The 15,789-nt window shown below is 40.7% G+C and overlaps 1 protein-coding gene across 2 annotated transcripts in view; it reads right to left on the bottom strand.

Moving 5' to 3' along the window:
• TNFRSF19 (TNF receptor superfamily member 19) overlaps positions 1-15,315 on the bottom strand; it is a 67,525-nt gene extending 52,210 nt beyond the window's left edge. The window contains exon 1 of one of the 2 annotated variants that reach the window (XM_069972057.1): positions 15,185-15,315. The gene's annotated coding sequence lies outside the window, so the exon portion shown is untranslated. Of the gene's footprint in view, positions 1-3,976; positions 4,157-15,184 lie in introns of those variants that run through there. The other variant, XM_069972055.1, reaches the window with a different exon arrangement.
• Between the last annotated feature and the right edge of the window lie 474 nt (positions 15,316-15,789).

The following is a 15,789-nucleotide window of genomic DNA, read 5'->3' as shown; positions in this document are numbered from 1 at the left end:
GCAAATATTTGCTGTTATTTTAGAACAACGGCTGTTATATTGAAATAATGGCCGTTATTTACTGTTATATGGCGGCCATCCACTCAATTTCACCATTGTGTGAACAGAGCCTTTCTGTGTTTTTAATCCACTCCTGGTTTTGGTTGCAATATGAGGACCACAATACTGACTGAAATATACGTAGTGTGAACCCAGCCCAAGGCTATGTTCACACAACGCAAGTTCCGTGGGAATCACGGCCGTTGTTACAACGCCAGCGATTCCCACTGAACTTACATAGTGCTGCCTTCTGAGGGAATCCCGCCCGGAGTGTATACCATGTATATACGCTCCGGCCGGGATCCCTAGCGGCGCCGTAGAAAACTGACATGTCAGTTTTCTTGCGCCCGCTATTCAGTGAATAGCGGCCACAGCGGACCCTGTCAGTGCACACTATGGAGTGTGCAGCTCCAGACGTACGGTCAACACTGTGCTGTGGGGAGTTCTGATGCGGGCGTGCACGGATGCAGTACGGACGGGGATGATCTTTTCAGAGACCAGCCGTTCCTTGACAGGACCGGTCTCTTACGTAGTGTGAACATAGCCTAAACAAGTGAAACTACAAATATACAAATCCTAAATCAAAAAACCTAAAAAGTGCTGAGCAGAAAATTACAACACACAATATCACCAGTAAAGGCAAGCTAGGGGGTCCCAGGGTGGGGTGTATGGTACTCCAAACGTTCCATCCACCTCTTTCTCAGGGGATGTTCCTGATGGCAATGACTGGCTGTAGCAATGACCCATGACCCACCTCAGCCTGTCATTGTATGAGTGGGCATCTCCTACATTTCCAGCAGAGAGCAGGAAGCACTCATGGGCAGGTACTGACACTGACACCGCGTCATCAGCGGCAGGTGAGTACATGTGTTTTTCTTTTATTGGCTTCTGAACCACTGTAAACCCACACTAGTGCGGGAGAGACCTCCATGGGGAGAACCCATTTGTAAAGGGAACTACTCAAAAAAATGTAAAAAGGGAGTAAAAGGCCAAGAATAGATATAAGCACAAATAGAGCATGCTCAAGTCCAATTGTTCAGCATTTGAATACCGATGGCTGAAGAAGTTGGATGCAGCCCTAGGAAGCCCTGGAAAATGTGGATAGACTGTATCCATGTTTCCCAGGCTACCAAGGGCTGCATCCAACTTCTTCAGCCACTGATATTTAAATGGAAAGACTCAGCATGCTCTACTTGTGCTCATCTATAGCCAAGTACTCTACTATATGCTGCAGCAATAGGATCCGAAGCATCTAAACCAAGAGAGAAGACACAACCAAAGTATTATCACGTCAGCCCATAATGTGCAACCGAGAATATCTTCCTCCTGCACCACATCTACATGTACCATTTGCGGCCAATAGAAAACAGGATGACTCGTAAGTTTCCGGCCATGCTGGATACCTCACTACTTGATCCAGATCAGGAAGTTTTCACACTCAGCAGTTTTTTTTTTTTAGCCAAAACTATAAGTGGATCCAGCGTGAAGAAGAAGTATAAGTTGTTCATTTATATTTCCCTATTCTCTTTCAGCTTTAGTGCGAAAAAAAAAACTAATAAAAAACTGCCACAAAAAGCTGTGTGTGAACCCTCCCCCACCCCCTCTTATACAAGAATAGCTTTAAAGGTGTTTCCGTGCTAATATGATTGATGGTCTATCTCCAGGACAGGTACATCAGTCACTGATAGGAACCTGCACTACACAGTGAATGTGGCCAGAAGCAGACAGCTCCATTCACCATGTAGTGGTCAGGCCCAGTTACTGCAGCTCCCATTCAGGATCTGAGATACAGTAATCTCTGGGAGTCCCACCCTCCTCTTCATCATGCTTGAAATAAAAGAAATGCATCAAAAACACCATAAAAACACTAATACAAACTAAAATAGGTCGCCAGTTTTTGATACAATTGAGTAGGTTCCGAAATTTTGATATGGTTTATGGGCAGCAACATGTGGCCTGTCTTTCAGATACTTCACTACTATTACTATTCTACAGCTGTAAAGTTTAGCAGAATACACTTTTTCATGCGGATAACTACGGCAATACTTTACATATCATTTACAAGGAGTCCCTCTTATTTGCATAATACACATAGAAGATGTCCCGAGACACAAAGCTCCATAAAATAAATATTTGCATAAAAATGCTTCATGCTTTGAGGCTTATTTTGCTTGCAAATAAAGGGGATTTTTAGAAACATCAAATATTGTCAGCAGATAGTATTTCCTTTTTTACTAACTTAGGATAGATATAGGTTTACATTCAGTTACTGTAGATTTACCTACCACATCTGCTGAACATTTGTTCCTTGTATCTACTACTCTTTCAGTAAAGTTCTATTTTCTCCTGTTGCTCCTGCTCTTTCCCCCAATAAGCTCAGATTGCATCTCCTTGTTCTTGCTTGATCCCTCCTGAACCTTATTTAGTCCTTTACCAAATATAAAAGGTTTCGATCATGTCCCCCCTTCCCTTCTTTCCTCCAGTCTATACAGATTTTAGATCCTCACTGTTTTCCTTGTGCTTCAGATCGTCCATTATTTTTCTAGCCCGTCTTTGGACTTGTTCTATTTAATACACAATGTGAACACGGCCTTACATATCTATAGAATAATATATCACTGCAACCTGCTCCACTATTAGCCATTTGCCACCATCCTCCACAATGATGTATTTCATGACCACAAACTCTACTGAATAACTTGCATTTTTAAATTCTGCATATATAAATCCAGCCTATATTTTTATATTTTTATTACCACTTTTTTCCACTACTAAATTACATTCAATTGTATAAGAAAATGCAGTTTATTTATTTATTCATTTTACTTATTTCGGCCATAATCTAGTCTGAAACATTATTGCACATAAATGTCTCAAAACACTTAAAAATTGCCAGACGAGACCAGATTTGATAAAAAAAAAAAAAAAATTCAAAAAAGCAAAAAGAAGCTTGAAGGCCTGAGGTTAATTTTAATCTTATTCTTCAGTCTAAAAATGCGTTGTGTGAACAGAGCCTAACAGCGTAAACCAAGAGTAACTTATTCTTCAAAGAGCATGACCCAAGCCTTGCCACCAAGCTCCGTCTATAGCCGTGATCCTCAACCAGATGCTTTCCGGCTGTTGCAAAACTACAACTCTCATCGTGCCCTGACAGCGGGAGAGCCACAGATCAGATTGGGGATCATTTGGTTTTGTATAGAAATCTCTGGAGAGCAGATAGTCAGGGGTTAATAAGGGCAACAATACAATGTAACATAACGTGACATAACACCCAACAAGCTTGGGGCATTTCTAAGAATACATAAGGCCACAGAATCATCCAAATAGCAAAAAGTATAGTAAAAGTATACAAAACTATAGGTTTCTATGGCCCAAATCGACGTCCGATGGGCCGACTAACCTGTGAGTACCATATGCAATAACATGTATGGTCCATCATACTGTAACCAAACCTGTACACTACAGTTTTTATAGGGGTATGTTCACATGAGGCAGATCTGCTGCTGATCAGTTCATATAGTAAGATATATTGGGAAATAAACCACATCAGGATGATGTATACTCCATTAATAGGGAAAGTGACGGGCACCATAGTGATAGCTGTCTATATATATATATATATATATATATATATATATATATGTATATAGATGCAGTTGCAGAACTACGATTCCCATCATGCACCGACCGTCTCCACTACTACTCCCATTGTGCAGGGAATGCTGGGAGTTGTAGTTTTGCACCAGCTAGAGAGTCATAGAGGGAAACCAGGGCAAATAGAAACCTAGGCACATCCATACACTTCTCTATGAGGATGAAGGCTACATAGTGCATAGAAAGCCGTGCATAGAAAGAATTGTATGCCCTGTATCTAAGCTGTATGTATCTACACACACTGCACCCTCAGTACGAGGAGTTCTCAGCACACGGTGCCCACCTGCTGCAGCCGGCCCTCCTCCGTGCCTCCCCCGGCGCTGTTCCGTGCAGGGTAGCCCAGGCTGACACCTCACCCGGCAGCAGCCTCCCCTCAGCCAGTCAGCTCCTGCGCGGCCGCCCGGAGCTGTGTGAGCGGAGCAGCCGGGGCAGCAGGAGAGCTCAGTGGCGTCTCCTAGGAAACAAGCCCCGCCCCAGTCCCCGCCCCCTCCCAGCCTTTCTCCTCTGTAGGGGACGTCTATTGTAGACGCTGGAGCTCGCGCTCTAATCAATAGATGGGAGAGATATACAGAACTAACGTGATGCGAAAATGAAAGCTGAGTGGTTGCTAGGGGCAACAGCTCTAAATACCCTTTGCTGTGTATGTTTTCTGGGTTGACCATTGCAACCAATCACAGCTCAGCTTTCATTACTTAAACAGCTCTGGTAAAAAGAAAACCACGCTGTGATTGGTTACTATGGGTTATGGGGTTGCTATGCGCACACAGCGTTTGATGTCCTTGAAGAGTGGGGCTTCTTGATGTGATTTTTGTGGCCTTTTTTCCTATATACAGTGGTGCCTTGGATTACGAGCATAATTCGTTCCGGTACCGTGCTTGTAATCCGAATCCGCTTTTAGAGGTCTGTGTGGTCACATGACACCAATGGGGAAAGGTGGGGGGGGGGTGTTAAGAATGGACCAATCAGAAAGTGAGAATCACAGAGCTGTGCAGGAGGACAGTGACAGAAACTTTTCTATACAGCAGTGTGTATAGCTGAGTGTAAGTGCAGGTACATTATAGCAGCAGTGTGTATAGCTGAGTGTGAGAGCAGGCACATTATAGCAGCAGTGTGTATGGCTGAGTGTGAGTGCAGGTACATTATAGCAGCAGTGTTTATGGCTGAGTGTGAGTGCAGGCACATTATAGCAGCAGTGTGTATAGCCGAGTGTGAGTGCAGGCACATTATAGCAGCAGTGTGTATAGCTGTGTGTAAGTGCAGGTACATTATAGCAGCAGTGTGTATAGCTGTGTGTAAGTGCAGGTACATTATAGCAGCAGGGTGTATAGCTGAGTGTAAGTGCAGGCACATTATAGCAGCAGTGTGTATAGCTGAGTGTGAGGGCAGGTCCATTATATCAGGAATGGGGAGGATGGGAAACACAAGGGCTGACAGAGACTGCAGGGAGCATGAAGCAATGAGCAGGACAGATGTGGGCACATACATGCAGAACTCTCTGTCCGGGGAGAGAGAGGTTACAGCTATGAAGAGATTCCCTCCACAGTCCTGTCCCCTGATGCAACCCCAGCCTGAAGTAGATCTGCTATGATTTGGAAGGTGAGGGAGACTTCCTGGGTCAGAGTACAGGGCTGTAGACCCCGCTATGCAGACCATGTCCCTCCCCCGCTCCCCCTCCCACCCAGTACAGGGAGCTCTTAAACCAAAGCAACGCTCTTAAACCAAGTCACAATTTTGAAAAACTTCTTGCAAAATGCTCTTAATGCAAGTTACTCTTAAACCGAGGTACCACTGTGTATGTATGTATATATATATAGACGCAGGAGGAAGCTGCACATCCAAAACCTTGTGAAGCGGGTGCTGTACAGAGTCAGTCCCCTGGCTCGGGGGTCCCCAAAAGTATGCAAAGATATTCCGCAGCACGCCAGCATACGTGAAAAAGATGTAATTTATTACAAAAGGTGTAAAAAAAATACAGTAGATGCTGTATTATATATATATATATATATATATATATATATATATATAAATACATATCAGTATTTTTGTCCTTCAAGTCATGCAATTCTTTCACCACGTGATTCTTGGATTTTTACTAAAAAATATCAGTCACACATCAAAGCGTGCATTTTGGTCTTGTCTTTTTAGGCAGGAAAAACATATGGAGGCCTATTTGAGAAAAACACCACAAACTGGGCTGAAAACCCAGTAAATGCATGCATAAAACCAGGGAATATTGACGTGATTAAAAGAATCACGGTTTCTGACACGGGCAAAACGCGTTGTTATTGTGTCAAAAACAGTGTGATCCCATCGCTCAAAATCCCCTCCTATTGAATTCAATGGGAGCAGAGAAAATGCGTTGAAAAGATGTGATGTCACTTCTCAGCATGGTTTTGAACGGAAGCTTCTATTAAAGTCAATAGAAGCACCAGAGCTGCTGTCCGTGGCTTGGGGTCAACATGGCGCCGCTCCATGTTCAAACTTTAAAACATAGAAGTTTATTGGCAGAAAAAGATCCCCTGGTCCATCTAGTCCTCCCTTATGTATATCATCTTATATATATGTTTATCACAGTCAGGTTTACATTCGGTTGTCAACCACATCTGCTTGAGATTTGTTCCAAGTATCTACTACTCTTTCCGTAAAGTAAAGTAGAGCCACATAGAAAAAAGTGATGTCAGATCTTTTATAGCCAAGTCCTATGCCTCCTATTTAAAGAGGAAGTCCCATAAAATTGAAAAAACATCAGACAGTCAAGGGAGTTCGAGAAAATAATAAACAAGTACACTCACCCGTTCCCGTGCCTCTGTTCCACTGCTCCCAGGTCCCGTTGATGGCCACCGGATGTCATCTTCAGCTGGAAACTGGGTACCTCATGTACCCGGCTCTTCCAGCTGCAACGTCACAGCCTGGCTGAGCAACTGCCCGCTCAACCAGTCAGTGACTGGGGCGCTGTTCCTCCCCAGTCACTGGGTTGGTACATGACGTTGCTGCTAAAAGCTGCAGGACGCCAGCAGCTGTCAGCTGGACCCAGGAGTGGGGTTATGGGGCACAAGGATGGATACGTTTTCTTTATTATTTTCCCGCACCGTTCCCCGCCTGTCTGACTTTTTTCAATTTGGTGGGACTTCTTTAAATCAAGCATGAAAAGCTAGACCCATTTTGCCTGTGTGAACATACTCGTAGATGGTTTACATGTAGACAATACTGTCACTCAGGACTGAGCGCATGCATTTGGGGCAGAAATACCGCCCTGTATTGCAATGGAGAAGCTCAACGACACATATGGATTCTAAAATCTGCAAATAGAGAAAGTTTCCTCCAAACTACTTAGTTGGTGTTGAAGATCCACAGTAAATCAGCCTAGTGTGTATGTACCCTAAGAGAGTCCATAGCCGGCTATAGGTGCTGTATTATAGATTCATACAACATACATCTATATGGCTGTGTGCACTAGACCTACCACTAAGCCCAAGTTCACATTATACATTTCATATCTTTTTTTTTGCATTGGAAGGCCTGGAGCAACTAGATTTACATGTCAGAGATTTAATCATATGCGTATAATATAAATAATGCATAGTAACCTTTACATACATGACATGTCTACCGCATATGAGCTGACAAAATAATGATCAAAGCAGCAGTACACTTAGCTATATACATTAGTACTTCACACTCTCTGAGCTATCAGTATATAGCGTTGCCTCTGTTTACTTTAGGGAAGTGGTAGTTTGCATTACCGCTGACCTGTAGATAGTAATTTTCTAAATTAGGTGTGAAGTAATGTCTCCCTCTGACAAGTCTCTATTATAGTATACAATGGCCACTTGGAAATCTTCTTCTCAGGAGTGAAATACATGTTTGGCTGTAATGACAGCTCTGCGGAAATCTCTGTATGTTCTTTGTTTATTCAGTGTAAACAGGTAAGAGCATAATGGTGTTCTTCTGCAGCAATTACTTGTATGCACTAGTCATGATCGTCAATTGTGCCACGATTGGTAAATGTAAATGCACACTTGGAATCGCTGCTTTAGTCCTGGAACACGTAGCATAGCTGTGTTCTGGGGTTATTGGGAAATATTACACACACTATGCTATACCAGAAGCTGGAATCTGTACCCCCATATAATAATTACATTGCCACCATGCCAGGCCTAAATAAGGATAACACCCCAATACCATAACTGCATAAAACCTCTATACCATGACCAGATAATACCTTCATACTGTGACTAAATAACACCGTAATATGACTGGATAACACCACCATAATATGACTAGATAAGGCCATCATAATATGACAGGATAGCACCACCATTATATCACTAGATAACGCCAGATAACGCCAGATTACTAGATAACGCTAGATATGACTGGATAACACCACCATAATATGACTAGATAACACCACCGTAATATGACTGGATAACACCACCATAATATGACTAGATAACACCACCGTAATATGACTAGATAACACCACCGTAATATGACTGGATAACACCACCATAATATGACTGGATAACACCACCGTAATATGACTGGATAACACCACCGTAGTATGACTGAATAACACCACCGTAATATGACTAGATAACACCACCGTAGTATGACTGGATAACACCATCATAATATGACTAGATAATGCCACCATAATAAGACTGGATAACACCACCATAATATGATTAGATAACACCACCGTAATATTACTGGATAACACCACCATAATATGACTAGATAACACCACCATAATATGACTGGATAACACCACCATAATATGACTAGATAACACCACCGTAATATGACTGGATAACACCACCATAATATGACTAGATAACACCACCGTAATATGACTGGATAACACCACCATAATATGACTAGATAACACCACCGTAATATGACTGGATAACACCACCATAATATGACTAGATAACACCACCGTAATATGACTGGATAACACCACCATAATATGACTAGATAACACCACCATAATATGACTGGATAACACCACCATAATATGACTAGATAACACCACCGTAATATGACTGGATAACACCACCGTAATATGACTGGATAACACCACAATATTACTGGATAACACCACCATTATATGACTGGATAACACCACCGTAATATGACTGGATAACACCACCGTAGTATGACTGAATAACACCACCGTAATATGACTGGATAACACCACCGTAGTATGATTGGAAAACACCATCATAATATGACTAGATAATGCCACCATAATAAGACTGGATAACACCACCATAATATGATTAGATAACACCACCGTAATATGACTGGATAATACCACCGTAGCATGACTGGATAACACCACCGTAGTATGACTGGATAACACCACCGTAATATGACTGGATAACACCATCGTAGTATGACTGGATAACACCACCTTAATATGACTGGATAACACCACCATAGTATGACTGGATAACACCATCATAATATGACTAGATAATGCCACCATATTAAGACTGGATAATACCACCATAATATGACTAGATAACACCACCCTAATATGACTGGATAACAGCACCATAATATGACTAGATAACACCACCGTAATATGACTGGATAACACCACCGTAATATGACTGGATAACACCACCATAATATGACTAGATAACACCACCATAATATGACTGGATAACACCACCATAATATGACTAGATAACACCACCGTAATATGACTGGATAACACCACCGTAATATGACTGGATAACACCACAATATTACTGGATAACACCACCATTATATGACTGGATAACACCACCGTAATATGACTGGATAACACCACCGTAGTATGACTGAATAACACCACCGTAATATGACTGGATAACACCACCGTAGTATGACTGGATAACACCATCATAATATGACTAGATAATGCCACCGTAGTATGACTGGATAACACCACTATAATATGATTAGATAACACCACCGTAATATGACTGGATAACACCACCGTTGCATGACTGGATAACACCACCGTAGTATGACTGGATAACACCACCGTAATATGACTGGATAAAACCATCGTAGTATGACTGGATAACACCACCTTAATATGACTGGATAACACCACCATAGTATGACTGGATAACACCATCATAATATGACTAGATAATGCCACCATATTAAGACTGGATAATACCACCATAATATGACTAGATAACACCACCCTAATATGACTGAATAACAGCACCATAATATGACTAGATAACACCACCGTAATATGACTGGATAACACCACCGTAATATGACTGGATAACACCACCATAATATGACTGGATAACACCACCGTAATATGACTGGATAACACCACCGTAGTATGACTGAATAACACCACCGTAATATGACTAGATAACACCACCGTAGTATGACTGGATAACACCATCATAATATGACTAGATAATGCCACCATAATAAGACTGGATAACACCACCATAATATGATTAGATAACACCACCGTAATATGACTGGATAACACCACCATAATATGACTAGATAACACCACCATAATATGACTGGATAACACCACCATAATATGACTAGATAACACCACCGTAATATGACTGGATAACACCACCATAATATGACTAGATAACACCACCATAATATGACTGGATAACACCACCATAATATGACTAGATAACACCACCGTAATATGACTGGATAACACCACCGTAATATGACTGGATAACACCACAATATTACTGGATAACACCACCATTATATGACTGGATAACACCACCGTAATATGACTGGATAACACCACCGTAGTATGACTGAATAACACCACCGTAATATGACTGGATAACACCACCGTAGTATGACTGGATAACACCATCATAATATGACTAGATAATGCCACCATAATAAGACTGGATAACACCACCATAATATGATTAGATAACACCACCGTAATATGACTGGATAACACCACCGTAGCATGACTGGATAACACCACCGTAATATGACTGGATAACACCATCGTAGTATGACTGGATAACACCACCTTAATATGACTGGATAACACCATCAAAATATGACTAGATAATGCCACCATAATAAGACTGGATAACACCACCATAATATGACTAGATAACACCACCGTAATATGACTGGATACCACCATATGACTAGATAACACCACCGTAATATGACTGGATAACACCACCATAATATGACTAGATAACACCACCGTAATATGACTGGATAACACCACCATAATATGACTAGATAACACCACCGTAATATGACTGGATAACACCACCATAATATGACTAGATAACACCACCGTAATATGACTGGATAACACCACCATAATATGACTGGATAACACCACAATATTACTGGATAACACCACCATTATATGACTGGATAACACCACCGTAATATGACTGGATAACACCACCGTAGTATGACTGAATAACACCACCGTAATATGACTGGATAACACCACCGTAGCATGACTGGATAACACCATCATAATATGACTAGATAATGCCACCATAATAAGACTGGATAACACCACCATAATATGATTAGATAACACCACCGTAATATGACTGGATAACACCACCGTAGCATGACTGGATAACACCACCGTAGTATGACTGGATAACACCACCGTAATATGACTGGATAACACCATCGTAGTATGACTGGATAACACCACCTTAATATGACTGGATAACACCACCGTAGTATGACTGGATAACACCACCATAGTATGACTGGATAACACCATCATAATATGACTAGATAATGCCACCATATTAAGACTGGATAATACCACCATAATATGACTAGATAACACCACCGTAATATGACTGGATAACAGCACCATAATATGACAGGATAACTCCACCATTATATTACTAGATAACGCCTGATAACGCCAGATTACTAGATAACGCTAGATATGACTGGATAACACCACCATAATATGACTAGATAACACCACCATAATATGACTAGATAACACCACCATAATATGACTGGATAACACCACCATAATATGACTGGATAACACCACCGTAATATGACTGGATAACACCACCGTAGTATGACTGGATAACACCACCGTAATATGACTGAATAACACCCCCGTAGTATGACTGGATAACACCACCGTAATATGACAGGAAACACCACCATTATATTACTAGATAACGCCTGATAAAGCCAGATTGCTAGATAACGCTAGATATGACTGGATAACACCACCATAATATGACTAGATAACACCACCATAATATGACTGGATAACACCACCGTAGTATGACTGGATAACAGCACCGTAATATGACTAGATAATGCCACCATAATAAGACTGGATAACACCACCATAATATGACTAGATAACACCACAGTAATATGACTGGATAACACCACCATAATATGACAGGATAACACCACCATTATATTACTAGATAATGCCAGATAACGCCAGATTAATAGATAACGCTAGATATGACTGGATAACACCACCATAATATGACTAGATAACACCACCATAATATGACTGGATAACACCACCATAGTATGACTAGATAACACCACCGTAATATGACTGGATAACACCACCATAATATGACTAGATAACACCACCATAATATGACTGGATAACACCACCATAATATGACTGGATAACACCACAATATTACTGGATAACACCACCATTATATGACTGGATAACACCATCGTAGTATGACTGGATAACACCACCGTAATGTGACTGGATAACACCACCATAATATGACTGGATAACACCACCATAATATGACTAGATAACACCACCGTAATATGACTGGATAACACCACCATAATATGACTGGATAACACCACAATATTACTGGATAACACCACCATAATATGACTGGATAACTTCACCATAATATGACTGGATAACTCAACTGTAATATGACCAGATAACACCACCATAATATGACTGGATAACACCACCGTAATATGACTGGATAACACCACCGTAGTATGACTGGATAACACCACCGTAATATGACTGGATAACACCACCATTATATTACTAGATAACGCCTGATAACGCCAGATTACTAGATAACGCTAGATATGACTGGATAACACCACCATAATATGACTGGATAACACCACCGTAGTATGACTGAATAACACCACCGTAATATGACTAGATAATGCCACCATAATAAGACTGGATAACACCACCGTAATATGACTCGATAACACCACCATAATATGACTAGATAACACCACAGTAATATGACTGGATAACACCACCATAATATGACAGGATAACACCACCATTATATTACTAGATAATGCCAGATAACGCCAGATTAATAGATAACGCTAGATATGACTGGATAACACCACCATAATATGACTAGATAACACCACCATAATATGACTGGATAACACCACCATAGTATGACTAGATAACACCACCGTAATATGACTGGATAACACCACCATAATATGACTAGATAACACCACCATAATATGACTGGATAACACCACCATAATATGACTGGATAACACCACAATATTACTGGATAACACCACCATTATATGACTGGATAACACCATCGTAGTATGACTGGATAACACCACCGTAATGTGACTGGATAACACCACCATAATATGACTGGATAACACCACCATAATATGACTAGATAACACCACCGTAATATGACTGGATAACACCACCATAATATGACTGGATAACACCACAATATTACTGGATAACACCACCATAATATGACTGGATAACTTCACCATAATATGACTGGATAACTCAACTGTAATATGACCAGATAACACCACCATAATATGACTGGATAACACCACCGTAATATGACTGGATAACACCACCGTAGTATGACTGGATAACACCACCGTAATATGACTGGATAACACCACCATTATATTACTAGATAACGCCTGATAACGCCAGATTACTAGATAACGCTAGATATGACTGGATAACACCACCATAATATGACTGGATAACACCACCGTAGTATGACTGAATAACACCACCGTAATATGACTAGATAATGCCACCATAATAAGACTGGATAACACCACCGTAATATGACTCGATAACACCACCATAATATGACTAGATAACACCACCATAATATGACTGGATAACACCACCATAATATGACTGGATAACACCACCATTATATTACTAGATAACGCCTGATAACGCCAGATTACTAGATAACGCTAGATATGACTGGATAACACCACCATAATATGACTAGATAACACCACCATAATATGACTGGATAACACCACCGTAATATGACTGGATAACACCACCGTAATATGACTGGATAACACCACCGTAATATGACTGGATAACACCACCGTAATATGACTGGATAACTCCACCGTAATATGACTAGATAACACCACCATAATGACTAGATAACACGACTATAATGACTTTATTACACCACTATAACATGACTAGATAACACCACCATAATATGACTGGATAACACCACCACAATATGGGGTTAAGCCCGGCCGCGGCCATATCAAACAGAAACGCCGCAGCGAACCTACCAACCGTCCGGCTGGTCGTCAGGGATGTCGTCGGTTGTAATGCTACAAGGCATTGGTGAGGGATTTTAGAAACCTTATTTAATTCTGAAGCCTTGTTATTATGTAAGGGAAAAGTCCTCCACTAAAGGGGTCTTCTCTGGTTGGCCACTGGAAGAAATCTGTAAAGATAAAGTACTTGTGATACCTGAGCCGCAGTGCCCGCTGTGGGATGCAGAACCTGACATGACATTCATGATTCCTGGTCCCCTGAAGCATGTACAGATACCAGGAATGTACACTTTATCCTCTATGCTTTAGTTGTCACCCCTTTCATAGTGGAAATGATTATTTTGGGGATGTTTGCTATCTAAGAATGAAAGGATTCACTGTGATGATTCAAGTTTTGGATTTCAGAAGTAGTTTTTTTTTTTTTTTTATCCCATCAGAGTGAAATGGTTGAGGTTTGAGAAAAAGCTTACTCCTCCATACTCTTTAACTCCTCCTAGCAAACTGGGTTAAACTACATACCTGCCCTCTCACTAGGAGGGAGACTGGGCTAGGAAGGATCCACCCACAAACTCTATTATATAGTATATAAAGCTGTGTTAGTGAATGAACCTCTCTCACATGCACTTACAAGTTTTGACACTAGATGTCAGTAAAGTAAACACATCACAATGCTCATTAATGACCAGCATATGGCAGAAATGACATAGGAAATAACAGTGTAAGATGAATGTAATAAAATATAGTAACAGCACTGCAACTATACTGCATATGTGAACAACACACAAAAACCCATCATCATATTCTATACGTTATACTTGAACATGCATTGTATCCCTGGTACACCAATACCCATCCTCTAGGTCCCATTTATTCAATGGTAACTATAGCACTTTACCTTATAATATAAAGTCTAGTGGGAATCCATGGAAGCCGATAGCCTTTGTACATACACTTGTTTATGTACTGCCAGATCTAGTCTTCTTTGTAACCACCAGGCATACAATACCTGTTATTTTAGGAGCAAATTCCTTATTGCTGTGCTCAGCATGGCTTCCATCTAGTTTCTGCATATGTGCAATGTTACATCTTTTGGTATTATACCTTTGTTTGCATCTGCTTTTTGTTACAGCTTGAATACAATTTAAGCACAAACTTTCATGCAGTGTTTAGTTGAGCAATACAAGTAATTCATGAGTGTGACGGGCTTAAAGAAAATAACGCAGCGGACATGTGTCTGTATAAACTAAAACCTGGTGTTGCTGTTGCTGTTATCAATCAGGATTATGGAAAGCCTCAGGCATGGCTGCTGACAAGGAATTATGGATGAATTTGTGCCTGGACTAAAAGGTTGATCTTAAAGGGGCCTGGTTTGAATTTTCCTCTTTCCAATATTCTGTAAAGAAACACAGAGTTAATAAAAGAGCTATCATTTATGAGGCAGAAAGTAAAGAAACTACAAAGAGTTTCTCTTGTTCTGAAGAATTTATCACTCATCTAATG

Source organism: Dendropsophus ebraccatus, chromosome 5 (genome assembly GCF_027789765.1).
Source record: "Dendropsophus ebraccatus isolate aDenEbr1 chromosome 5, aDenEbr1.pat, whole genome shotgun sequence".
In the NCBI taxonomy this organism is placed as follows: Eukaryota; Metazoa; Chordata; class Amphibia; order Anura; family Hylidae; genus Dendropsophus; species Dendropsophus ebraccatus.
The sequence above is the reverse complement of the archived record's forward strand: the minus strand, read 5'-3'. Positions and strand labels throughout refer to the sequence as shown.